This window comes from Pseudophryne corroboree, chromosome 4 (genome assembly GCF_028390025.1).
Source record: "Pseudophryne corroboree isolate aPseCor3 chromosome 4, aPseCor3.hap2, whole genome shotgun sequence".
Classification (NCBI taxonomy): domain Eukaryota; kingdom Metazoa; phylum Chordata; class Amphibia; order Anura; family Myobatrachidae; genus Pseudophryne; species Pseudophryne corroboree.
The window spans coordinates 396,111,087-396,137,355 of NC_086447.1; the positions used below are offsets into that span (position 1 = coordinate 396,111,087).

Consider the following 26,269-nt stretch of genomic DNA (forward strand, 5'->3'; position numbering starts at 1 on the left):
CATTTGTGAGATAGCCCTCAACATACTTAAAGGTAAAATACCATTGTCACAAAGACAGTTGAAGTACCTTAAAAAGAAGTGGGATCTTATAAAATCTCTTTGTAATAAGAAATGCACCATTGGTAAAAAGAAACGTTTGGTGAAACAATCCGGGGGATTTATTGGGTCGTTGCTTTGTTTTGCTATTCCATTAATAACAGGACTTCTGACTAACCGCTGATGGAATACGCTGAGAAAATGTATTTGGTGCCCCAGCGACAGATAGAGCGTTTACAAAACAAACCCAATTCCGATGACATATGTAAAACAGCCACACAAGGTCTAGATGTAGAGATCGTAAACATACTACAGAATAACAATTTATCAGAATATGAAAAGGCAAAACGTTACACAGCCGCTTTGCAGAGGTATCTGGTCCTGAGTAAACAGACTGATGGTGAAATGTCAACTTTAACTCTTTTATCACCTGGTACAAATGTCTTTGATGAAACAATTAACCCTGCACATCCGGATGCTGCCGATGATGTTTATCATGAAATACTGAGCGGTGTTAATGCGAGGTATAAAAAAAAACTGTGAAATACTATTGAATAAAATGACACGCTCTAAGCACATCACAAACTGGAATGCTAAAGGCGGGTTTCTGTATAAAGGCACAGCTGTACAGGGTTCCAACATGCTGGATTTAATAAGAAGCATCACACAAAACCATAGCGTGACGAGTCGTAAGATGCCGACTGGCTGGCATGAATTTATGCGTGCTTTGTCTGAATTAAATGTGCCATCCACATTTGTTAGTAATGCGTCAACTAGAATGTACCTAGACCGTTTAAAATCAGAGGCGAACGATGACTCTGATGTTGCTGTATCATCGCTCGCGCCACCGCAAAACCTTAAGAAAAGACGTATAAATGTTTTAAGTTCACCTGGCCTAACAATGCCGCACGGCTACTTACTACCTAGGAAAAGAGCCGTAGATCTGTTTCAGGAATCACCGTGGTTGACATTCTAATGTATAACTAATGTTTGTTTGTTTATTTATTTATTTTTGTAAATTTGTGTGCTTATTTTGTACCACAATGTATGTTTTGTATTTTTACTAAATTATGTCAAGAAATCACCATATTTGTAGTTTTTACGCGTAGAACTGTAATAAATGACATATTATAATAATGCATCGGCAATGTATCTGTAATTAAACTTTATGAGCTAATAAAATATATTCATGATTTAGAAAGACCCCGTTTTTTCTTTATTCTAATCAGTTGTCTTTGAAAGAAACTTACAAACACACAACAGCATAAAGATTAAAAACATTGATGTTTATTTTAAAATTATCATAGTTATGACGCATTGTACATAAAATGCATCAAACACATTGGTTATTACAACAAGTTACACAATTCTGAATATATTTATCTGTATAATGACTCAAACAATGGCTTCTTGGCATACGCCTTACAAAGTTTGAAACTAAACGGTCATTACGTTTTGTATCATTACTAAACTGTGTCAAGAAATCATCATATTTGTAGTTTTTACACATAAAAAATATAAAGTAAATACAGTATTGACCGCATACATCGCATGAAAAATCTTGTAACCGACGGTTTTGGTGACAAATACTTTTTGAATTAAAATGTAAAAACTTTATGATATTCTTTGGGAAAATGTCACTGTCCGGCGAGAGACCGTAGGAATCAAAGAAATAACAAATGCCATCTTCATTAAAATAAACAGCCAACCAGTGTTCGCCAGGCTGCCCACTGCTATGCGTGTTGATTACAAATGCGCAGGGGTAATGCGTCAGTTTATCGGCAGGCAACAGATCACACGGATACGTTCCTTTAAAAATATGCTGTGTGCTTTGCGCAGCGTACAGAATACAGTTTATCTGTAATGTGTTCATTTTTCAGCAGCGTAGTGTTAGTTTATTTCATTTATAGATAATCGTACAGCACATCGCGTCTTTGATTATTCTCGATGATGTTACCAAATAGAGCGTATATTATCACATTGACTGTCCTGTCTAACGCTTCTGCAAAGCGATATTCAGCACGTAGATTGCCGGTTCTTATCAGGGAGAGGTGTTCTCCACATTCCTGCTCCGGCGACAGATCAAAAGCAAATAGTGTGTAACCTCTGAGGTACTCTTCGCGGTCAATCAGTATACCATTGTCAGATTTCTGCTTATTTGTGATCTGTATGAGTGACATATACTCTCTTACAGCATTACCGCGTTCAAAGTCTGGTTGAAATGGTTTTGCAGGGTGCGGTGTTCCATCCAGATAAAGGGACGCAAAACTTACATTTTTATGTTCAAAGCAAAGGGGATTCCGGTTATGGATTCCTGAAAATGCTTCGTTATCCACAAAGCCGACTATGACGGTTTTCGGCACTTGACCTAAAAATAGATTTTCTAGATTAAATACTCTACTGCCTGCTGGTACGCTGTAGATTTTCATCCCAACGCGGTCAATCGCGTATTTCGCTTTGCCGTTTAGCAGGGCCTGCGCGTGCCCAATCCGCACGGCCGGTGAGACCTGCACTCTTTTCACGAACAGGGACGCCGCTGTGATCTGTATTTTAAAGGCATCCGCGTCAGCCGACATTAAGCAGAATGCATCTTTGTTTCTGGTTAGTTTAATCTTCAGGTCAACGGCATTTAAAATTAGTTTATGTTGATGAAAAAGGTCGCAGTGAAGCGGTCCTAGCAATTCAACCGTGCGACTCTGCTCTGTCGCTCCTGCTCGTTTTTTTTAACCCCGTATTCGGTCCGTCCAGCACCGTGTTGTTAAATTCTCCAGCCGAATCTTTGTAAAATAATCCTGTTGTGTGCTTTGTTGACAAAGCGTCTGAGCTGTAATTCAATATAGTCTCAATGTACATGCGGTATGCGTATAGATTGTTGGATTGTGATATGAGCCTGTCGCCCAAAGTTACATTCACTTGGTTGAATAAAGTCGCTATGGGGTAATTAATAAGTGCGACCCGTGCACCTTGCGGTATCGGTGTGTTATCGGTTCGTACGATCTTGCACGTCGCGTACAGCAGCATGTTATTCAGATCGTAGTAGTGTTCGCCGCTGGCCGCTATATAAAATTCAAGCTGCGCTGTTTCGGATAATGCCGCTAAAGGTTGAACTTCGACGTATAGACTTTTCTCTATGCTAGTTTGTGTCGGGGGCACGTCAAAAAGATCCAGCTCTGTTTTTGCGCATTCAACGGACTCGTGGTGTATGAAAGACATGTTTAAAAAATATCACCAACGAAGCTCTTCGGCTTTCGCTATCATACGCTTCCGTTTTCTTTTAGACACGCCTTTTCGTGTATTTATTAGTCCTGAACCGTCTTGTTTTGCTTGGTTCGCATCGTGTATCTTATTCATCACGGCCGTTGTGGCTTGTCCGATAACGCCTTTCGCTATATTACGTGCCGCGGTCTACATATGCGGTTTAGCTAACTCTAAACCTATCCGGAAAAGAGGAACAGCTTTTCTGAAAAGACTTCGAAAAATACCGCCTAAACCGCAGCCGTATATGTATGCGCTGCCGTGAAAACCTGGTAATCCATTACCGGCCTGCGTTTTATAATATTGCGCGTAGAGATCCGGATTGCCATAATTTTTAACAGCGACCATCCTGTTTAGTTAATAAATATCAGATTTGCGACGTCTAAAGTGTAGTTTCACGATCACTTTACCAAACTTAAATGAGATGTTCTTGTTCTGGTCGTTCTTTATCTCTATGGCTACAGTGTCAAAATGCGCTTTGCACAATGGTACGTAATCGGGTTTCTCATATCGTATTGTGATCACCTCGTTGTTATATCCCTTAATTTCAACTGTGCGTAGTAGCGGTACGTAGAAATCACCGACCCTCTGGTGCTCGATAATGTCAGTATACACATACAGCGTATACTGGCCGCCTTTGATGTCGGCGCATGGTTTAGAAATCTTAGTTTTAGGTTGTAAACCAAGGATCATCGTCAGTTTATCACCGGCTGTAAGATGATACAGCCGCTTACTATCACATGTTACAACGCGTTCAAGCGGATCGTACACTAGTCTTAATCCACCATCCAGTTTATGTTGCCCTATTTCCGCATTGATTACGTCCAGTAGTGCGTCGATTGTTTTATAAAATCCGGGTTTAACGCACACGGCTGCAAATTCAACAACTGGATTGGAAAACATAACATCCTGTGTTATTTGTAACTTACAATCTTGTATATCCAAGGTATTCCATGTGTGTGGATATTGTATTTTTGTAAGAGAGACTTCCCATCTTACCGCTTAAGTGTATCGACTTTGCAAGTTTTGTTGTATAGTTAGAAATCTTATTTTGCGGAAAAGTATCCGCTGAGGCATTGCTGGGTAAGGTTATGTAAAATGATTTGTCATCCATCGCTCGTCTTGTTTAGAGCGCGGTATGTCTTGTATATCTTTTATCTCTGATGCGTCAACCCAACTGTTACATTTTGCGGGGTACCCGCGCCACTTGACTAACGTGTATTTCCGACCGGTGACCGTCTTATGTTTTAAAATCTTTTCCACTTTGTATATTCTATTATAGTTTTTTGGCACACTTTGTAACTCATCGGGGTAAAAACGGCCGGTAATTTCTTTGCCGTAGAGATCCGTCAACTTATAAAGTGGCTTAACACCTTTAGTGTTCACATTCTGTATGACAAATATTTCCTCAGAAAAATTCTATTCATACCCTTTCTGAAATATATCCTTATATTTGGATATGCGTACATGTTCACCGATGTAAAAACTAGAGATGAGCGGATTCGGTTTTACTCGGTTTTACTCGGTTCTCAAAACCGAATCTTATTGGCTATCCAAAACACGTGACATCCGTGAGCCAATAAGATTCGGTTTTGAGAACCGAGTAAAACCGAGTAAAACCGAATCCGCTCATCTCTAGTAAAAACGTGGTGTAATTTTCTTAGTTCTAAAGTAATCGCTGTACGTCATCTTGAAAATTCTCAAAGCGTTAGAGGGCCCCACATCACATGGTGTACACTTAATCATTCTATGGTATGTGTTATTATAGCAGTTTATGAAATCTTGTAAGACATCTATATATCTGTACGTGTTCCGCGCTGTGAAATAATGCCACATCCTTGTTTTTAAAGTCCTATTGAAGCATTCTATAATGGCCGCTTTCACTTCATTATTGGTTGTGAAATGATGTATGCCATTTTTTTCTAACACTTTTTTAAAGATTTTGTTTAGAAACTCTTTACCATTATCGGTTTGCAACTTCTTTGGCACGCAACCCTGTTGGAATATTTTTTCGAAAGCATTAGCGACTGTTGTTGCATTCTTGGATGCTAGACCAGCCGCCCACACTTTCTTACTGAATATATCGATGATGGTTAATATATATTTAAAACCATCATTGTACTTTGCAATGTCTATGAGCGAAACCAGATCACATTGCCATTGTTGATTTATATCCGATACGCAAATCATGTTCCTTTTATAGGTTTTTCGTGCCGGCTTATGTAATGTGTAAGCGTCTTGTACTTGAAACCATTTTTTAATTTCCGCTCTTTTGAACTTGCCTTTATTAGTCTTATAATATTTATCGACACCGCAATAACTGCCCGGCTTTAATACCGTATAATACGCCTTTTTCATAAGCTTTTTTTGGTTAACCATTTAATATAAATGCGGCTTGTCTAAGGGTCAGATTCTGTTCTTAATAGCCAATCAATAATCATTTGATATCAGTTTTATATCATTTGATATCAGTTTTATATTAAACACAATAAAAAGGGGGCGGGGTTTTAAAGGGGGCGGGGCACCTGTCAAAAGTTTGATGAAAGGCGGTTCACTATACTACTGTCCAAAACCGCCCAGCATCTCCGGAGATGCTGGGCACGCCCCCAGAGTTACAAGCTTGGGTTCTCTGTGAGGCCACTTCCTCTATGCATATGTCTACACCCCTTATATGCATCCATGCCCCCTTTTCACCGTGAGCGCGTCTCCAGCGTGCAGGGAGATCCAGGGTGCGCACCGGGTGTCACCACACAAACTTTTTTGAATCATGGCGCCCTAGACTATCAGAATTTTTTCATGGCATCCCTAGGCCAAAAGTTTCTTATTGGTAAATGTAGGCACACAGTTTGAGAACCACTGCTCTACAGAATTTTTCTAAACCCTAATTACAACAGGTACAGTACATTATATACAAGTTGAGCTAATAGCAATTCATAAATGTATTATTGATGCAAATCCATAAATGTATTATTGACTTTTTACTAGAGATTGCTGAAGCATATTTTTGAAAAATGTTGCGTTTTTTCTCTCAAACAGAAAATGGACAAGTGCCGTCAAATTCTATGTTTCTATGTTTCTACTGCTTCTTCCATTATTTTGTTGTTGAACTACAGTCCCATTGATTGACCACAACCACACAATATATAGGACAGTTCCCTGTCTGTCTATCTGAATGTTTGGACTTTGGGTTAACAAATGGTACACTTTTGTGTATGGTTTATAAAACATTAGTCTTTTCTGGATATTAGTAACTACATATTTTCATTATTCCCATAAAAGTTATATTTTATAAGTTATTTATAAAAGAGTACCCCACAAAAGAGTGTTTTTTTCCCCTTGGATTCCCCTTATAACATCAGGGCCAGCCCCGATATTCCCCAGCCGCCTAGACCAGGTAAAAAAAAAAAAAATACCTGTAGCCTCTTGCACTCGCTGGCTCTAACAAGGGCTGTTCCAATCTGTAAGTTGTACCACTGGCTCTCTGTGCAAATCCAAGTCAACTCTCACTCCTGCTTCTTTGAATTTCCAGCCAAACCTAGCCCCAGCCTTATTCATTCTGCTAGTGACTGCTGCCTCCTCTCTGATCATCTCCTCCCACACACATCCCTGATTTCTCTCCTGCTCTTTATGTTCCTTTCAATATGTTTAGCTGTGCAACCCTTGTGATGCCATATACAGTTAAGATAATAATTTAACATCTGCATTTTAATGTCCATAATCAAGCTGACACACCCAAGGGCCTATACTGTCATTACTTGTATGCATTCTCAGTTCGATAAGCTGAATATGTTGTGCATACAAATGATATGGAGCTCAAAACATTTTGATAAGAACGCAGACTGCTAAATGGATAAGAACCTGGTTGCAGGATAGGAAACAGACAGTTGTAGTTAATGGAGTGCAATCTATGGAGGGAAATGTTACCAGTGGAGTACCCCAGGGATCTGTACTTGGTCCAGTTCTCTTTAATATCTTTGTTGGTGACATTGCAGATGGTATTGAAGGGAAGGTATGCCCTTTTGCAGATGATACAAAGATATGCAACAGGGTAGACACACCGGGAGGGGAAAAACAAATGATTGATGACCTAGGTAGGCTTCAGAAATGGTCAAGAATGTGGCAACTACAGTTTAATGCTAAAAAATGCAAAATCATGCACTTGGGTCTCAAAAACCCAAAGGCTAAATATAGTATCAAGGGTACTATAATGGAAACTACTGAGGAGGAAAGGGATTTAGGAGTCACTATTTCAAGTGACTTGAAGGCAGGAAAGCAATGCAGCAAAGCAATGAGAAAGGCAAGTCAGATGCTTGGCTGCATAGGGAGAGGAATCAGTAGCAGGAAAAAAGAAGTGATAATGCCACTGTATAGGTCATTGGTGTGGCCCCACCTGGAATACTGTGTCCAGTTCTGGAGACCATATCTGCAGAAATATATAAATACATTAGGGAGTGTACAAAGAAGGGCAACTAAAATGGTGCATGGCCTACATCACAAAACTTACCCGGAAAGGCTAAAAGATCTTAACATGTATAGTTTGGAGGAGAGAAGGGAAAGGGGGGACATGATAGAAACTTTCAAACATATCAAGGGTCTTAACAAAGTTCAGGAGGGAAACATTCTTCAAAGGAAGAGAAGTATTAGAACTCGAGGACATACACTGAGACTGGAGGGAGGGAGGTTCAGGGTAAATTTAAAGAAAAATTACTTCACAGAAATGGTAGTGGAAAAGTGGAATAGCCTCCCATCAGAGGTGGTAGAGGCTAAGACCGTAGAGCAATTTAAACATGCTTGGGATAGGCATATGAATATCCTTACAAAGAATTAAGGTTCAAAAAGGGTTGAGATTACCTAAAGGTTAAAAAGGGTCAGACTAGATGGGCCAAGTGCCGTCAAATTCTATGTTTCTATGTTTCTATGTATCAGTGGGCATAGGCCATAACATACTTTGTTTTATTTTGGAAAGCTGGGTAGTAGTAACTGCAAGGGGTGAATTTTTAGTTTTTGTGCTTTGTGCTTGTTTATTAAGGTCTGTGGGGTCTATTTACTATTTACTGGGGTTTATTGGGGAGAAATAAAGTGCCAGCCAATCAGCTAACTGCCATGTTACAGGCTGTGTTTAAAAAAAGACAGGAGCTGATTGGTTGGTACTCTGAGGGGTTGAGATTGCCTAAAGGATAAAAAAGGGGCAGACTAGATGGGCCAAGTGGTTCTTATCTGCCGTCAAATTCTATGTTTCTATGTAAGAAGTTCCTAATGCTGATTCTATTTCCAGAGAACACATGATGACTTGATGCAAGAAAGTCTCATACACATGAATGCCAAGTCTTGAAGTACAAATTATTAGGGTTGGTAAGTACTAATAAGGCTTTCCAGTATAAAGTAGTGTGTTGTCAAAAATAATATAATTCAAGACACCTGATGGAAACCATTAGGATGGAAAAAGCAAATACAGTGTGATATAAATGCAATGTTTTTATGTGTAAGTCATTATACTGTAACTTTATTTTAGCTATTTTGAATCTTTCAAATTAGACTTTTATAGCAGCTCACACTTGTCTTCATTTGGACAGAGATAAACTGTTTACTATCACAAATCAATGGTGAAGTGTAAAATGTGGCAATTCCACTTGACCTACTGTAGCTACCATTGCTTGTAAAATGTAGATCATGAAAGAAGCAACCCTACTATGTAGTAGGTATAATGAGGACCACTCGGTTTTAATTTTACAAGATATGGATGAAGAACTTATTTTAAAAATCTGTGAAATCTGAAAATATTCTTTATTTCAATATTTTTATTACTTTAATTTGATTATTTCGATTCAAAACATGTGCTACAGTATAGCTAGCCTACTTGTTGGTATATGGACTGCATTATGCAAATAAGGCCTTTACTGTATAAATTGACATGCCATGTATTCACACCCATTCATTTTTTACTTCAATTGCAATTAAGAGGGCCTAATGTCTTTTGTGTGTCTCGCTAAAAGTCAAAATAATTCTGGCAACATCTGTAACTAGTTGGCCTATTTACTTTGACATCTGTGCACAGATCATTATGAAAGAGAGAACCAAGATTCTATCTCTATTATGTCAATTGAGACTTAATTTGTGCCAGAAATTACAGACTTTGCCATGTATTGCAGACAGGACTGTACTTAGAGTTTATAATGCCCTAGGCAAATCACAATGACAAAGTACCATTTTTGCCATACTAAGTAGTTGGCTACATCCATATTTGACTCCAGCAAAATTAATGTGTCAATAATGTAATCTGCAAATGAAATGCATTGATAAAATATTCTCACCAATACAGTAGCTTTAGTTATAAAAATATCATATGCTTATAAATCTCATTTTTAGTGTTAATGCCTTCTGAACATGGTACTTTTATAGCGTGTCAATTATCTTACTTAAACACATGGGTGAATCAGTTCAATAATGACTATCAAAGTCCCACAAATGAACCTATAAATTGTCAAAAGTTTGCTGAATACGCAATGCCTACAGCATGTGCAGGTCACAGAGTTAGGAGTAAGCAAGCATCACAAATGGCACATATCTGTAGCATTGTGAACGTAGCCTACAGTTCCTTGTTAGGTACACCAAGAGGTAGAGGTGGGTACAAAGTACCTGGACCCAGAAGCACAGTGGAGTTGCAACCACATCTTCAAAGATACTAAGACCATGCACCCTCAGCTTGCACTGATTGACTGCTGCAATTAGTAGCCCAGACTACTGTTCACTCCTGTGCAAAGTGAATTATGAATATTAATAGAACTACAGCATTGCCTCAATCATTTATCTTTTCCCTTTTTTCATTTAGACTCACTGCAACACATTGATCACACAATGGTTAACTAGGGGCTTGATTTATACCTGATCGCTGTTGTGCGTTTTCGCACAGTGGGCGATCAGCTACTAACTGCGCATGCATATGCACAAAGGGCATCGCCGGTCAGTGATGGGATAGTGCAAAAAATTCGATTGCACGGGCGTTCGCAGGGTGATTGACAAGAGGAAGCTGTTTGTGGGTGGTAACTGACCGTTTAATGTGAGTGTCTAGAAAAACACAAGCGTGCCCAAGCCTTTTCAGGGAGGGTGTCTGACGTCAGCTCCGGCCCTGATCAGCCTCTTATCATCGCATTGTAGGAGTAAGCCCTGGGCTGTGCAGAGACTGCACACAGTGGATTTTTGTAGCTCGGTGTATGCATGGGATCGCACACTTGCAGGGCGATTTTACACTCCCCCTGGAGGTGGCGACTATCTGATTGCAGGACAGCAAAGTCAGCAGCCCAGCGATCAGGTTTATATCACACCCTTAATCCATGTATTCCATGCCACATATCAAAAACTTAATGGTGACTTCTTCACTTACAGTATCAGCACTTTGGGTGATACACTTAAAAGAGTTTGTTCTTTGGGAATTATTATAAAACTAGTAAAGGGACCTCTCCTCAGTCTGCCCCCAACCCTGCCCCACCCCCTACTCTGCCCTTATATGCTGCTCCTTTTCTAGTCTGTCCGACCCTACCCCCAGTGTGCACTGATGTCTCTTCTCATGGTCACCTCTTGATACCACCACCCCTCTTCTACATTTACACCCTTCTCAGCTACTGGCTGAGTCTTTCACCTAGACTAGGTCTGTTCCATCTCCCTAGCAGTGGGAGCCATTGGGGTGCATGCCACGGCTCCCAATGTGCATGCATGTTGGAGATGAGACAGACTTTACACAGTTATTATATAGGTGTAGGCAGCTATTTGTACAACCATTCTGACTTCCTATCACATCTATTTCTACAGTTATTTTGATTGTCAGGCCAGTCACCAATTCTTTACTTTTTCCTTGACCATGGTGTATTGATGAGAGTAATAAACTCTACCTTCTGCAGATAAGCATAACACCAAAATACATTCATAGATAATAAACCGCATAGAAATAAGAATCAATCCCCTTATGCATTTTCATCTAGCATACAGTACAATGCGTTTCATGCCTAATCCTTGATAAAGTGCCCTAGAGGCCAAGCAGATATAGCCATGACCCCGACTATGCCAAGATACCGAGCATATTGCATCAGGAACGCTATCAGAAGCTGCCTTGGCTGGACTCGGCCACACGTGGCAGAAGAATCTGAATATCAGCGGCAGGAAGAATGCCTGCCAGAAAAGAGGAAAACCAGATAGGGTTAGAAAGGTGTAATTAGCCCCGGAGAACCATATATCACCTCCATGCACTGGGACAAATGGCAACATCTAATCCCACATCTGATAACTAGTCTCACAAAAGACTATAAATATTCCAAGTGATAGGGGTTTATACAGATGTGTTTGGAGTGGCATCCTGCGATGCAAAGTACTGATTATTGGTTCTTTGATTATGTGCAGGATGCGCGAACGGGTCCTGCGACACAGGATGCAGGATGGCAGCAGACTGTCAGTGATTGACAGTCTACTGCCATTTCGAGGACGGGGAGGAGGTGGAGGCCGTCTCAGTTTCTAAAAACAGAGGCGTGTCACTGCCATTGCTGTGGAGGCACAAAGGATCAATAAGAGGAGGTGGAAGGACAAAGGATAGAAATTTCCTGGTCTCTTAGTAGTTCCTGCGGCGGCCGGCTTGCACAAATCCATGGGTCACGCAATCTGCCGATGGTGTCTGAGATCATTAAAAACTGAGTCCTAGGACGCAGTTCAGATCAGTAATGCAGTATTAGGCGTGAAGCCCATTTATGTGCAACATTTGTACATCTGAGTGCGAATGAGTCTGAATCTATATACAACGTGCTACGATGCAGCGTCTTTTTCTCACACCAAATTCTGTTGTGCTTCATACTGTATGCGATTTTGTATGTTTTTAATTCCTATACAGATAAAGTTACAGACTAGATTCTGAAGTACACTTTGGGCTTAATTCAAGGTTGATTGCAAAACAACATTTTCCTCTAATGGGCAAACCTATGTGCACTGCAGGTGGGGTAGATATAATGTGCAGAGAGTTAGATTTGGGTGGAGTGTGTTCAAACTGAAATCTAAATTGCAGTGTAAAAATAAAGCAGCAGGTATTTACCGTGGACAGAAACAAAATAACCCACCCAAATCTAACTCTCTCTGCACGTTATATCTGCCCCACCTGCAGTGCACATGGTTTTGCCCATTAAAGGAAAATGTTGTTTTGCAATCAACCATGAATTAGGCCCTTTGTGTGGTGTTTTGCTGCATCTGCCATGTGAATTAGATGCAAAATGTAAAAAGATGCCACGCCTCTTGGAACGGCTCAGTCACGCGTCTCGTGCCATATGGTGATGCTAGTGTGTCAGCAAACATCTGTATTTTTCCACTACTCATACTGTATGTAATAGGGCCAGGGTTTGCCAGAGGTGTGGGATGTCAGCCTATTATTTACAAGGCAATCATTTACATGGCAGAACCACCCTGATTTTGCCTTGTAAATGATTGCTGCTTTAAAAATACGGCCATTCTTGGCCGGCATCCCGCAGCTTTGGCAAACTCGGACCCCATTGCATATACCCCTTGGACCCCTTTTGTGATGTAAGCAAAATGTGTGTTATACACCTCTAAACATAGTTCATTCATTCAACGTGTCATAAATAAATTTATTAAATCAGTGTTTCCAGCAAAGTAAAGCCATGTTGCTTAACTGTAGACTATATTTGTAATAGTACTAGGTGGACGGAATGCTGTTAATCTAAAATAGAATCATGTTTATACAACAGTTAAATAGTTTCCAGAGATTAATCAAATTTGTATTAGTGATTAGCCAGTTTAGAGAATGTCTTGTACTGATTGGGTGCACAGATCTCTCATCCAAGCTTTGTGTTCTAATGATTCAAATGAACTGGCAGAGTTGTGATTAATAGCCCTTCCTGACAACCTTTTTTATCTGCTTGGAGAAGTCAAAACTATAACAGCTTGTCAAGGCCACAAAAAAAAAAAAAAAAGAGAAAAAAGAACAATGACTTATTGTATTTAATTTTTGTAAAATTTAACCCAATCCTAACCCAAATGGTATAGTTTATAATTATTTACAGGTTCCTTTTGGTGTTCCTTTAGTTCCTGTTTAAAAATTTATTAATTCTATTAAGATTACACACCAGTAGATATCTATGACCCCCTGTCCTTAACGGTTAATATTGTTATTTTTTACTTTCCTACCAATGGCCACTGCACGTTGTCAGCAATGATTGCTTGGAAAGATTTTACTACTTTACAAATCGTAGGGATGGGCTCTGCATGGGATTCTAAGTACACTCAGGGGGAATTCTTATTGCTGTGAACAGCGCTGATAAGAAATTTAAATTATTGGGTTTGAACCCCAATAATTATTAACTGTGTCATCTAGTGTTGTCTGCTGGAGTATTTTGCTATGTATACTGGGTAGACCCATTTCACAATTGCTCAGCAAAAGCTCTGCAGTGTTTGCTCACAGCTCGATCATTGCCGTCTTAAGGGCTAAGTAGGTAAAAACTAAAATGTACCATTTATGAAAAGGTTATAAATGGGTGAGGAAGAAACTCACCTTATTTTTACTAAAACCCCCACTTAACTACTAGCATGTTATTTTAATTACTACAATTAGCAAACATTTGCTCGCTTTATTATCTACATATTGTTAGCTCCTTTCGATGGTTTCTCCCAAAACATTTCTTGGAGGAGATTAGTAAATCTTACTGTTGTTGTCCACTTCTAGGAAGTTAAATAATTAATCCACTGCAGAAAATAGCCATTCTGTGGAAAACATATTAAACGACTGGCTCAATGTTATGGAAAGCCAACCTAAGCAAAAAAAATGATATCTGCTTATGTCATGTAAATTGGAAAGTTCTATAAACATAAAAAACATTACCAAGTAGAAAATACAATATAAGAATTTGGGGTAAAGGTAATAATATTCAAAGCAAAATTTGTATTAAATTATTTTAATCTAAACTTTTTACAGTATTTCAATATTTATGGACAAAATCAAGCTAAACTAAGTAACTAAGATTTATGGTAAATCTTTAGCACATCCTATTCTTGTGCATATACTTGAGGATACTAAATGGCAGAAGAATTAAACATTCTTTCCTAAGATTAGACATTGTTCCGTCTTCAAGTGATGTGCTACAAAGCTATTCCATACGTTTTCATAAGTGTTTCATAATATTTAGTGTGCACCACCCTTTTCTGAGCATTTCATATTAACTATGAAGACATTATGCAGCATTCATGAAACTTAACACTAGCTAGTAAATATCAGGAGCACTTACTACCTATTTAATATTCTCTGAGCATTTTTTTATTTAGTGCTCTCTCCATACAACCACTAAAAGAAAAGTGCTGCTGGACTTTCACTTCCAATTCCAAACTATGGGCCTAATTCAGACCTGATCGCAGCAGCAAAATGTTTCTCTCATGGGCAAAACCATGTGCACTGCAGGTGGGGCAGATATAACATGTGCAGAGAGAGTAAGACTTGGGTGGGTTAATTTGTTTCTGTGCACAGGGCCAGCTCTACCATTAGGCCTGTTTCACACTACAAGGTTTACACTGGATGGCAAAAAGCCGAACAAGCTTTGTCCAGCTTTTTGCCATCCGGCAGGGTCTTTCACACACAATAGCTTTGAGCCGTGTGTAATGATGCGCGCATGCGCAGCAGCAGCGGTGGTGGCTAAAAAGAACGGTGTGTGTGAAAGCTCCCCTTCACATACACGGTTCTCTGCCTACAAAGACGGCACGACCCCGGCACAGCAGCACTGCCATGTGAAAAGACCCTACACCGTACATTGTTAATTACAATACCGGCATGGGAAAAAGACATCTGGGCTTTTCCCACCAGGCAAAAGCCACCGAGTGTGAAACAGCCCTTAGGCAGCTTTAGACGACTGCCCAGGGGCGCCGGCCACTGGAAGGCACCACTGAATTTATCTAGTAAAAAATCTAAAGATGTCTCTGTATGCGGGTCAGTAATTAACTTACAGATGGGAGGATGGAACACAATGTATGCGGGTCAGTAATGAACTTACAGATGGAAGGATGGAACACAATAAGGAGCATACAAATATATGTATGTCTCTGCATATATATGTATGTATACACATGCAATTAAAGAGGACGGGTTGCTGGCGGTCAGAACACTCGCACTGGAATACCGACACTTGTCAGAATGCTGACGTCGGAATCCCGACAGCCAGCATCTTGAATGTTATACCCCTTTCAGACTTACATAACCAGGTCGCACCCAGGAATGTGTACACTGGTGCTTCCCTGGTGCAACCCGGCTTGAGACCCCTTTCAGACTTGCGGCCCGACCCGGCATATTGCCGGGTTGGTTATGTCACCGCTGATGCTACAGGAGGCGGTGCCTACAGATGATCATCTCCTAGAGCCGCTTCCTCCTATGCAGATAACGGGTGCTGGGTAGCCTTAACCCGGCTTACCCGTTCACACTACACGCATCCCGGGTCCATACCGGCTTCAACCAAGGCCACAACCTGGGATGAAATGCCAGAACGCTTGACCCGGGATATTGCTTTAGGACCCTTTCAGACTAAGGAAAATCCCGGGTTGATGTGCGTTTACGTGCAATAACTCAGGAATTTTTTGCTAGTCTGAAAGGGGTATTAGTATGCCGGGGAGGGTTATGGTTAGGTTTGCAGAGGGAGGGTTAGGGTAAGGTGTAAGGTTGATTGATTTAATTCAAAATGTCGGTATTATGGTGTTCGGGATGCCGCTGTCAGTATTATGACCATCCGCATCCCGTACCCAACCCCAATTAAATATCCCCATCTGACCCCATATACAGTATTATACAGTATATAAAGAATAGACTGCACTCAAGGACTTTTAAAGTAAAAGTATATTGTGAACAAAGTCACAACATTTTGTGACTTTGTTTACAATATATTTTATCACTTTAAAACTCCTTGAGAGTTGTGCCTTTTCTCAGTATGTGTATAATTATGCAAATCACCCCAGTCCACCTAATGGCCACCTGCATCTCCCCTCCAGTAGGTGGTAGCGTTTACAGGTTAGTGGGCGCTAGGCTGAAGCCTTGCCTAGGGTACAGAGAGACCTTGCACCGGCCCTGTCTGTGCAGGGTAAATACTGGCTGATTTATGTTTACACTGCAATTTAGATTTCAGTTTGAACACACCCCACTCAAATCTAACTCTCTCTGCACATGTTACATTTGCCTCTCATGCACTGCACATGGTTTTGCCCATTAGAGAAAAATGTTGCTGCTGCAATCAGGTCTGCATTAGGCCCTATATATGGTGTGATATTAGACAATTTGTCTTTTTTCAGCCTTATTAACTATAGAAATATATAGAGTGAAACAAAGATTACAAAGCGCTCCAAAGATATCCAATTCACCCACAATCCACCACAAAGGTGAAATAAAGAAGAAAATACAGTTTTTCAAGTATCTCAAATTTACAGAAATATTCTAAAACATCATCCGGTACTCCAATATGTCTTTACTGCAGAATCTGCCACATATTGTGTCCCCTTCATATATACCAGAGATAATTAGCTCATAAAGGGGAACACAACATAGTAGACATAAGCGCATAAAAGATATCTCTTCAGGCAATAGCAGCAATCAATAGTGGAGTCCTCAGAACATCCTGATGGACCTGGGCTCACTGGACAGTCAGGCTCCAGAACCGGATTCCAGCACTGGACCTCCACAGCAGCAATAGGTTACAGCCTTTCAACGATATGGTAAAAACGGGACAGCGTTACACCTGAAGGGATATCTTTTATGCGCTTAGGTCTACTATGTTTGTAAGTGTGATGTACTATTAAAATCTGTGTATATTAAAACAATAATTTGCACTTTATTACTCTTCCTTGTGTACCCCTTTATGGGGGGTCATTCCGAGTTGATCGCAGGAAGCTACTTTTTGCAGCCCGTGCGATCAACTAGACGCTGCCTATAGGGAGGTATTTTTGCATAGCAAGGCTGCGAACGCTTGTGCAGCCCTGCTATACAAAAAAAGTTTTGAGCAAAACAAGACCAGGGTCAGACTTACCCTGTGCGACGGATCCAGCGACGAAGGTCCCGGAATTGACGTTAGACATCCACCCTCCAAACGCCTGGAAACGCCTGCGTTCGCCTCACCATGCCTTGAAAACGGTCAGTTGACCCCCCGGAACGCCTCCCGCCTGTCAGTCTTCTTGCGATCGCCGCTGCGATCACTTTTTCCAGGCAACGACTCGTGTGCGCAATGCGGCCGCCGCACATGCACTGTGCTGGCCCGTTCGCACGGCTGCAACAAACTGCAACGTGCGAATGGGTTGGAATGACTCCCTATGAGCTAATAGCACAAAAATATTTCCAGGATCAGGCCCTTTATCACCATGGATGCTACTAAGACCCACATACACTCAATGGTAATCTCCAGATTGGACTACTGTAATATCCTATCTGGCCTCCCTGACAAACGCCTCTATCTACTCCAGTCTATTCTTAATGCTGCTGCCCGACTCATCTTTCTCTCCAAATGTACTACTTCCACCTCCCCACTCTTACAAGCCCTACGCTGACTCCCCTTTCCCTTCAGAATCCAATTAAATCTTCTCACACTCATTTATAAGGCCCTCATCCATTCATTTCCCATTTACATCTATGACTTTATCCCCTTACATTCCCTTCTGTCCTCTTCACTCTACAAATGCATGCTGCCTCTCCTCCCAACTGACAACTTCCTCCCATTCCTGCCTCCAGGATTTTGTATGTTCTGTTCCGTATCTCTGGAATTCTCTACCTCTCACCATCATACTTTCCCTCTCTCTACAAAACTTCAAATGGGCTCTCAAGACTCATTTCGTCATCAAACCCATCTTCCCTCATCCTATGCCTCTGATCCATGCTCACTATCCACCCCACCTGTGTCATCCTTGTCTTTCTGCCCCTTCCCTTTAGAATGTAAGCTCTCACAAACAGGGCCCTCTTCGATCATGTGCATTCCTTCTCTTGCTTAGACTATCTCATACACCCTCCTTACAACAGCACCTAGCCCTTTGTTTTAGCCACACTGATGCTTATTTCAGTGTCATGCTCGATGATCCAGAAATGTTTACATACCATAGACTTGTCCTACAGTACATTGTGTTGTACTGTAAGTCACTGTTTCTTGTTTTCTTCATTTATGTACTTTGTTAGGCGCCGCAGGACTCTTGTGGCGCCATATAAATAAAAGATAATAATATTTCAAAAAGAGTACTTTTGGTCACTTACCCTTGAATCCTTTTCTCTGAAGCAGGCTGGGGAACACTGGGCCATGTGATTGCAGGTTAGGGGTGGAGCTGGCACATAAATTAAACTGTAGTTTTTAAAGTAAGCTCCTATGCCCTGCAACCCAGATTTCTAGTGCTTCTTTAAAAGAGGCCAGAAAGGAGTAGTAGTAACCAAGTGAAAGGGAGGAGGAGCTTACTTTTAAAGTTACAGTTTAATTTAGGAGTCAGCTCCAGCCTCAACCTGAAATCCCATGATTCAGTGTTCCCCAGCCTCGCTGAAAGAGGAAAAAAAGAAGCATTCCCTTAGATCCAGTGGAGTTTAGAGGGGTGGGAGAGCCATGCAAATCTTTACCCAACATAGCCATGCCTCCACTTGTCTGCTCTGCTTACACCACAATGTCAGTGCCCCATATACTGTATGTACAGTATCGATCAGAGAATGCCATTCTTTGACTAAGACACAACCTTCCAACTAAGGATTATAGTGTTCCAGAAAGAGATGGCATGCAAAAGGGAATTGGTAGTAGAGAAACATTAGACAGCAGCTCACAGGTGTACCAGTAGGTGATAACATGCAGAAAGGAGGCAGTTCTGGAGAAACATTAGACAGTAGGTGATAGAGTATTTTTTAGAGCAATCAGAAAACATGTAGGTTGCAATAAGTAACTAAGGGGTCTATGTACTAAGCCTTGGAGAGAGCTAAAGTCATTTTTTCAAACACAGCTGTAACATGGCAATTAGGAGCTGATTGACTAGTCCACTCTACCTTTGTCCAATGCTTAGTACATAGACCCCCTAAGTAACCCATACTTGCCTATTCTCCAAAATCTCAGATTGGTCTCCCGGACGCCTGGCAAAGTAAGCAATTGACCTGAAGGCCACCCACCATTTCCATATGCCATATGATAATATGATCCACGCAGATTTGAGTCATTGTAGCCCTGCCCCCGGGCCACAGTGATGCAAATATGGTGCCACACCCTTGCACCACCCACCTGCCATTGACATACTTTCTCGGACCTCCCACATGGCTGCCCCCAGCCAGGATATTGGCAGCTATGTAATGTCAGGTCATCTGTAATAAATGCTATAGAAGCCACCACTCTACTATACTGAGCAAGCACATGGGCTTCAGTTTTAGAGCTGAAAGCCAAACGGTGCTTTAATCTCATGTGCCACTTATGAACATGCTCACTCTTCTAGTGTGTATGGGCATGTATCACCATGCAACACATTACTACCGCCACTGTCATGTTCTTTTACCTGTTTTCATAACAGGTGCTTGAGTTTAGCTTTATTGTAAAGCTTTACGCTTACAGATGACTTATATTTACTGCCTTTTATAAATCATAATGCTAAATCTATTAGAGATAGATAGATAGATAGATAGATAGATAGATAGATAGATAGATAGATAGATAGATTGATAGATAGATATTTTAATCCAGGCGAAGGCCAGCTTTGAAAAGTAAATACAGTAAATAAAATTGGTCAAAAGTACACAAAGCACTCTGGAACCTACAGCAATTGAATTAATACACATTGCTGGAGTCTATGTACAAGCTCTGATTCAGCAGAAGGTGGAAACTTCTTTTAAATTCTTGATGTCAAACAACAATATTCCAGCCTCAGTAAGAAATCTCATCATGCACACCAATGAGAGCCACCATGAGAACTTGAACCAATTAGAAAAGGTGCAACCATGAATATTGGTGCTTGTTCACGCCACTTTGGGAATTATGAACCCACACGGTAGATTTTTGCTGAATCATCACTGAAGGGTCATTTCCACCACATTTTAAGGACATGACTTCGCCTCTTTAGAAAGCCAAGATCTCCAAGCAGGCCAGAGCCTCTGTATTTTGTACCTCCCTTGACAACCCTGCTAATGAGTCATCTAATGGTATCACTACATAAAAAATGCTAATTAGTTTTATTGCATTGTACTTTTCCACCTACAAACAAAACTTAAAGTAGTATGATCGTTACATGTTTTCAATACACGTCTGTTGAATTGCAAATATCTTGAAAACTTCCAACTGACAAAAAGTAGGTGTAGAAATGCATATAGTTACCACAATAGCATAAAAAATATAATTTGTATTAGTAATACACTTCTATTTCTTAATGATGCTTATTTATTAAGCAGCACACACATTTAAACGTGTAATCACAGTTTGGCCAATTTTCTCTTATAATTGTTGAGGGGAAAGCTTAAGAGTAACGGTAGAAATTTGAAAATATATGAATGCTTGAACAAACTAATAACTGACACAATTGGAACATCAATGTAAAGAAACAAACATACTGCACTTACAGAAAACATGCTGTAGGTCATGAAAAAGGCAGATTAAATATACCAACTGGCCTTTAGGACCTTTATCTTGTATCATTATTATATGTTTCCGTATTTCTGTTTCTGTCTTTCAAGTACAAGATGTGTCAGCACTTTTTCATACTCCACAGAAAATGTTCTTATTGTAACAACATTACAGACCACATTTTTTACCCTCTACTATGACATCAGTACTGAAAATATATTTTCTAAATTATGATACTTGGTCAGAATTTATACTAATACAATGTATACAGTATTTATCACAGCCGGCCATGGGACCTAGTAGCAGAAGGGCATACTACATGTAAACAAAATAAGAAAGCCAGTATGGTTGTGTCTATGTTCCCCTCGTGGAAAGGATCAGGAAGTGACAGCACGAGAGGGTAGAAGAGAACTTCAGCCCTTACAGCACATGAATGTTTTATCCATTCTGCTTTAGGTTATATTGTTTTAGCTATGCACCATTGTACCCTCGCGGGGTCGCTTCGCTTGCCACACTTAGGGCTCGGTGTCTCGCTTCACTCGCTACAGGTTACTATTCCAAATAGTTGATGACATGGGCCCAGGGGATTATAGGAAAGGCTCTCTCCACGAAGGGTAACTAGACACTACCAACCCAGTATGGATGTCCTGGGATTACATTTTTAGCTAAATATTCCCCACTGTTGTTGATTTCCATAGCCAGTATCAATAAGTGTTGCTAAGCAGTTGGGGATGCTCTCCACCTTGGAGCATATTTTATGTGAGTAAGGTTATTTCCTGGGAAACTCTCTCCATCACTTATTTATGAAAATACAGAGAGATAATCAGTAAGCTTGAACCTACTGTTTATCTAAACCAGTTTATCTCAACTGCAGTAATTTAATACCATTGATAGCTCACATGGATTACACCACGCAACAGTGAAAATGTTTCCAATGTGAAAATTGTTACATAATTTCAACATGCGAACATGAATATGACATTTAAAACTCTCAATTAGCTCTTGGTTCCAAGACAAAGCCCATTTATGATGATGTGTGAGTATTTTGTTAAACACTAGGGAGTTTTGGTGTCTAATGCAGGAATGCTGAGTCATTTTAGGCCATGTTTTGTTTATTGTCTGCATAAAGCTTGCATCCTGCAAAGATTAAGGGCAGTATCCAATTAGCCGGAATAGTGCCGCAGCAGTGAAAAATAGATGTTTTTTGTGATTTTACTTTCCCCCCCTATCCAATTGCCTCTCGCATAAAACACCAGTTTTTCATCAAAAATACATACAGTAGGTCCCACGAAAAGCTATGAACCTATGTATTTTTGCGGCACTTATCGCGGATAAAAGGGGCACTTACCACGGATTATGCTTTGCACGCATGCTAATGCGGCGCTTATCCACAATGATGGCAGTTATTGGGGATAAGCTCTGGTTTATTGGGGCTAATAGGATAGCCCCCAGCAAGACAATTAACAGCGGTAATTTCACTTGGGTAATTAGATGCCTCCCAATGAGTGATGTTCTTTTCATTTGTTTTGTGTTTATAATTAACATTAAAAGCCATGCCACGTAAATGTGTTAACAGTGCTGACAATTTTTGTTAGTGTGTGATGTGACAGTTTCCACCCAAAAACACCTAATTTTTCTTCACTCGTCTAGACAGCCTACTATCATTATTTTGGCATAAAGATAATGAAATAGTCCTCCAGGTTAATGAGAAAGCGGCTTGGTGTTGTGCATTGCTTCTTAGGTAACAGAAAAGCTGGAAACTATGTTGAGATTGTGAACAACCACTAGAAAAGTTTCATCAGTTAGGCTACAACATGTCACTCAAAATCCACTTTCTCAACTCTATCTGGGCTTCTTTCCTGACAGTGCAGTGAATGACGAGCATGGTGAGCAAGACATTTCAGCAATGAAAAGAATAATATTTATGATAATATTTATGGGGTTATCCAATTAAGTCACAGCAAGTTAAAGTGACTGAAGTGTTAGTTCTTTGTCCATCCATTAAATAAGATGAGGGTAATCCATTTAATAAGATGAGGGTAATTTTCAATACATGTTTTCTTGTTCTTAAGCAAATGTGGGTTGGAGCTGTGTCTGCTTGTAAGGAGCAGGGAGGTAAAGGTAAAACTGTAAACCTATGTAGTTTTCCTGAAACCACAAGAATCTATTCCTAGATTTTTTTTTAAGAGATTGAGTTATTCAGTAGCAATGACTTACACATACAGATGTAGCCACGCTCATCATGGGTACATCTTGCCAGGACGTGCGCTCACAGCGCAACTAGTCACGCCCGCTCTAGCCGCGCTAAGCTGCATCTTTTGGTGCCCCATTCACTTTGAATGGGGCATTTGCACGACTAAGATGCGTGCGCATCTAGATGTGCGTGCAGTCGCGGCAATCAAGACGCATTTGTGCCCAGATGTATCCATGATGAGCATGGCTACAGCTGTTGTAGTCAGTGGCAAACACAGGATTTCTGGAGGAGGTTTCAAAATGTTTGATTTTACAGCGATTGTCGCCAGCCTATGAGGAATGCATAATTAGCATGTAACAAGCTATAGTCTACCCCAAAGTACAGTTTATGTGAGACAGTACTTCAGACATATGAAGGCACAATGATCATGGTAAGCTACTTACCAGATTCTTTCTATAGTGCAATGATTGAGCAGTCAGATCCACAGACATACACACACCGCAGACTTGGTAGGAAAATCTGTTGTCACTGGGCATGTGCAGCAGCTCCATTATACTCTTTATACTGCATGTAGTGGCCGTTGGCCAGGCTGTGGGGAAGGAGGGTTTCCAGGCAACTGGAAACTCCCCCTGCATTTGCCTGTTGTAGTTATGTACTGTTGACCATAATGACTGGTCGCTTATCAATGCTGAATTTGGGTACACATCTTTACAATCGTCGGCTGATCGGGCTAAAGCTCGATCAGCCAGGCAGTGTGTGTAATTACTGTAGCTGTGACCCCCTGTGACCTCCTGTGAGGTGGGGCAGCAGGGGGAGGACCTGCTCCTCTATGGGGATCAGGAGTTTGCTTATACAGCACATGAGACGTGACATCCTACCATTGCAGGAGCGTTGCAAACCAATTATAAGCGAATGCGCCTGTATTGGCATTGGCCCAGCATACACACATTTACAATGGACAGCCTATTCTCCCAATATCAAGAGAACGGGCTGAAAATTGTATAGCTGTGTTCTAACCTCAACACTCATTCATAAGACTTAACAGACAAACCATGACTTTTGCTAGCAAATCATTATACTATCTCAACATTTAAAAAATAGTAAATAGTAGAAGCAGCTAGAGAATATCAGTATGTACTGTAGTTATTATACTAAACAGTCCCTAAGCCATAGGTGTACTGTATGTTACATATAGTGGTGTAATGTCAACAGGATGGCAATCTTTCACAATTATCTTACTGACAAATGTACTGTATATCAGTTAACAGTCAGCAAATTTCATGAATTTTGTTTGCCTTGCCCTATGCTTAATACAAGAGACACTTTTATAATAAAAATATGAAACAATGTTACTGGTCTGATTCCAATAAATGTTATGTTTTTGCTTAAATCAAAGTAAGAAAACATGAAAAATCCCTCAAAAACTACTTACATGCATGTGTTATTCCTATGTCGTCCCCCTCATTGTATCAATTGCTGCAAATTGGATTTGGTGTCCCAAAAATGGTAAATGTGGTACAGTACAATGTGTTAATTCATTGCAGCAAAATGACAACAGATGATTTTAAAACAAACAGTTGTATATTACTACCTTCTGGCATTATACGTTACCACAAATAAAAGTTTTGAGTATTCTTATATTAGTGTTAAAAATATAAATTCACATGCATTTACTATTTTCCTGCTACTATAATTATATCATAAAATTATGTCAGTTTTGACATTGATCTGAATCAGTAGATATGGTTAATGCTGCAAGTAACAGCTTAGCAACATGATACATGATTATCTCCATAGACGCAATGGAGAACAGACAGTGGAGAGAGGTCACATGTTCTTGGCTCAGAATGTAAGAGTCTCAAAACTAAGTTCTGTCACTGATCAATGCCATTTATCTTACTGTATTTACTGCATAAACAGAGCACATCACATCAATGAATAACTCTGTAGTAACTGCTTTATGTTATATTTGGTGTATGGAGTTCCAGAAGGCTCTTACACTGTACTTTCACCAGTCAATTCCAAAAAGGTGCTGGAACTCTATTCTAGTCAGTACCCTCAGAAATACAGTCCTACTATTACTAACTAATTTGCAAATGTGCTTGTTCATTGTATGCAATATGTTAGAAGTGGTGATTTATATAATCATGGCCCAAGACACCCCATAAATACAGAACCTGTCAAAGTCAAATATTATAGTACTTTCTAGTCTACATTGTGCACATTAATGAAATCACTCCCCTGCACAGCCTGTTACAGCTTGGGTATGCTACAACTGAAAGAGGTTTCAGACATGACTCAATATCATGACATGTTCGTTGTATTTAAGTAACATAATCATAATCATATTAAAATAGGGATGATTCAATGCAAGCCAGAAATGTTTTTCTACATTAATTTATTCTCTTCAACTGAATTCACTTTTAATTTAAAAAAAATCGTAAAAATATCTTTACTTACTTGATTTTTGAGAGGAAGACGGGTTGTGTATTTTTCAGTCAGTGCTGCCAGCTGTTTTCCTTGAAGTTTTATATCCTACAAAGTTCATGAGCTTGTCTGTCACTAGTTTTTCTGCAGCTTGCTCTACAGGACTTTCTCTTCTTCTACTTCTCTTAAGTATCAGAGCTGAATTTTCATATACATATAGTTATAGCTATACATGTGACTCATGTACACCATCTGCTGGTATTCCAAGAAATTCCTACAGAACCTCATTTGTGTGCACTGTCACCTCCCATCTCAAGCCACACAAAATCTTTTTCATTCACAGTTCCAATTCAGGTAATAAAGATATCATTTGATTTTGGTGCCTAGGGAGCAGAAATGGGATGGTTTGTTCCAAATTTCATGAAGGCAGCATAATGTTCTCTCATTATTTTACAGGCAGACCTTTTAATATTTTTGTTGGAATATATTAATTGCATGAGTCACATGACATTAATTATATATTTAGAGACATTTTTTAAAAGTTTCAACCTGAACCATTGCTATAAAATGTTAATCTGGCTCACATTTGGCACAGAAAAAAAACACAATCTATAGTAATTATTTGTACCAAATTGTACACTAATGGGTCTATTTAGCAATAATCGTGATATTGGCTCAAATATTTTCAGAAAATATGTTTGTGATTATTAGCAATTGTTTCTTGCTATGCAGGAAAATCCGTTCAGGACAGCACATGTATAGGTATAACTATTATAAGTGCAGTGTGTAG

General features: G+C 40.0%; 1 protein-coding gene across 1 annotated transcript in view; it reads right to left on the reverse strand.

Moving 5' to 3' along the window:
• The window catches only part of COL21A1 (collagen type XXI alpha 1 chain), a 472,866-nt gene extending 447,230 nt beyond the window's left edge, over window positions 1-25,636 (reverse strand). Inside the window, exon 1 of the mRNA XM_063916728.1 lies at window positions 25,513-25,636. The gene's annotated coding sequence lies outside the window, so the exon portion shown is untranslated. The remainder of the gene's footprint in view (window positions 1-25,512) is intronic.
• Between the last annotated feature and the right edge of the window lie 633 nt (window positions 25,637-26,269).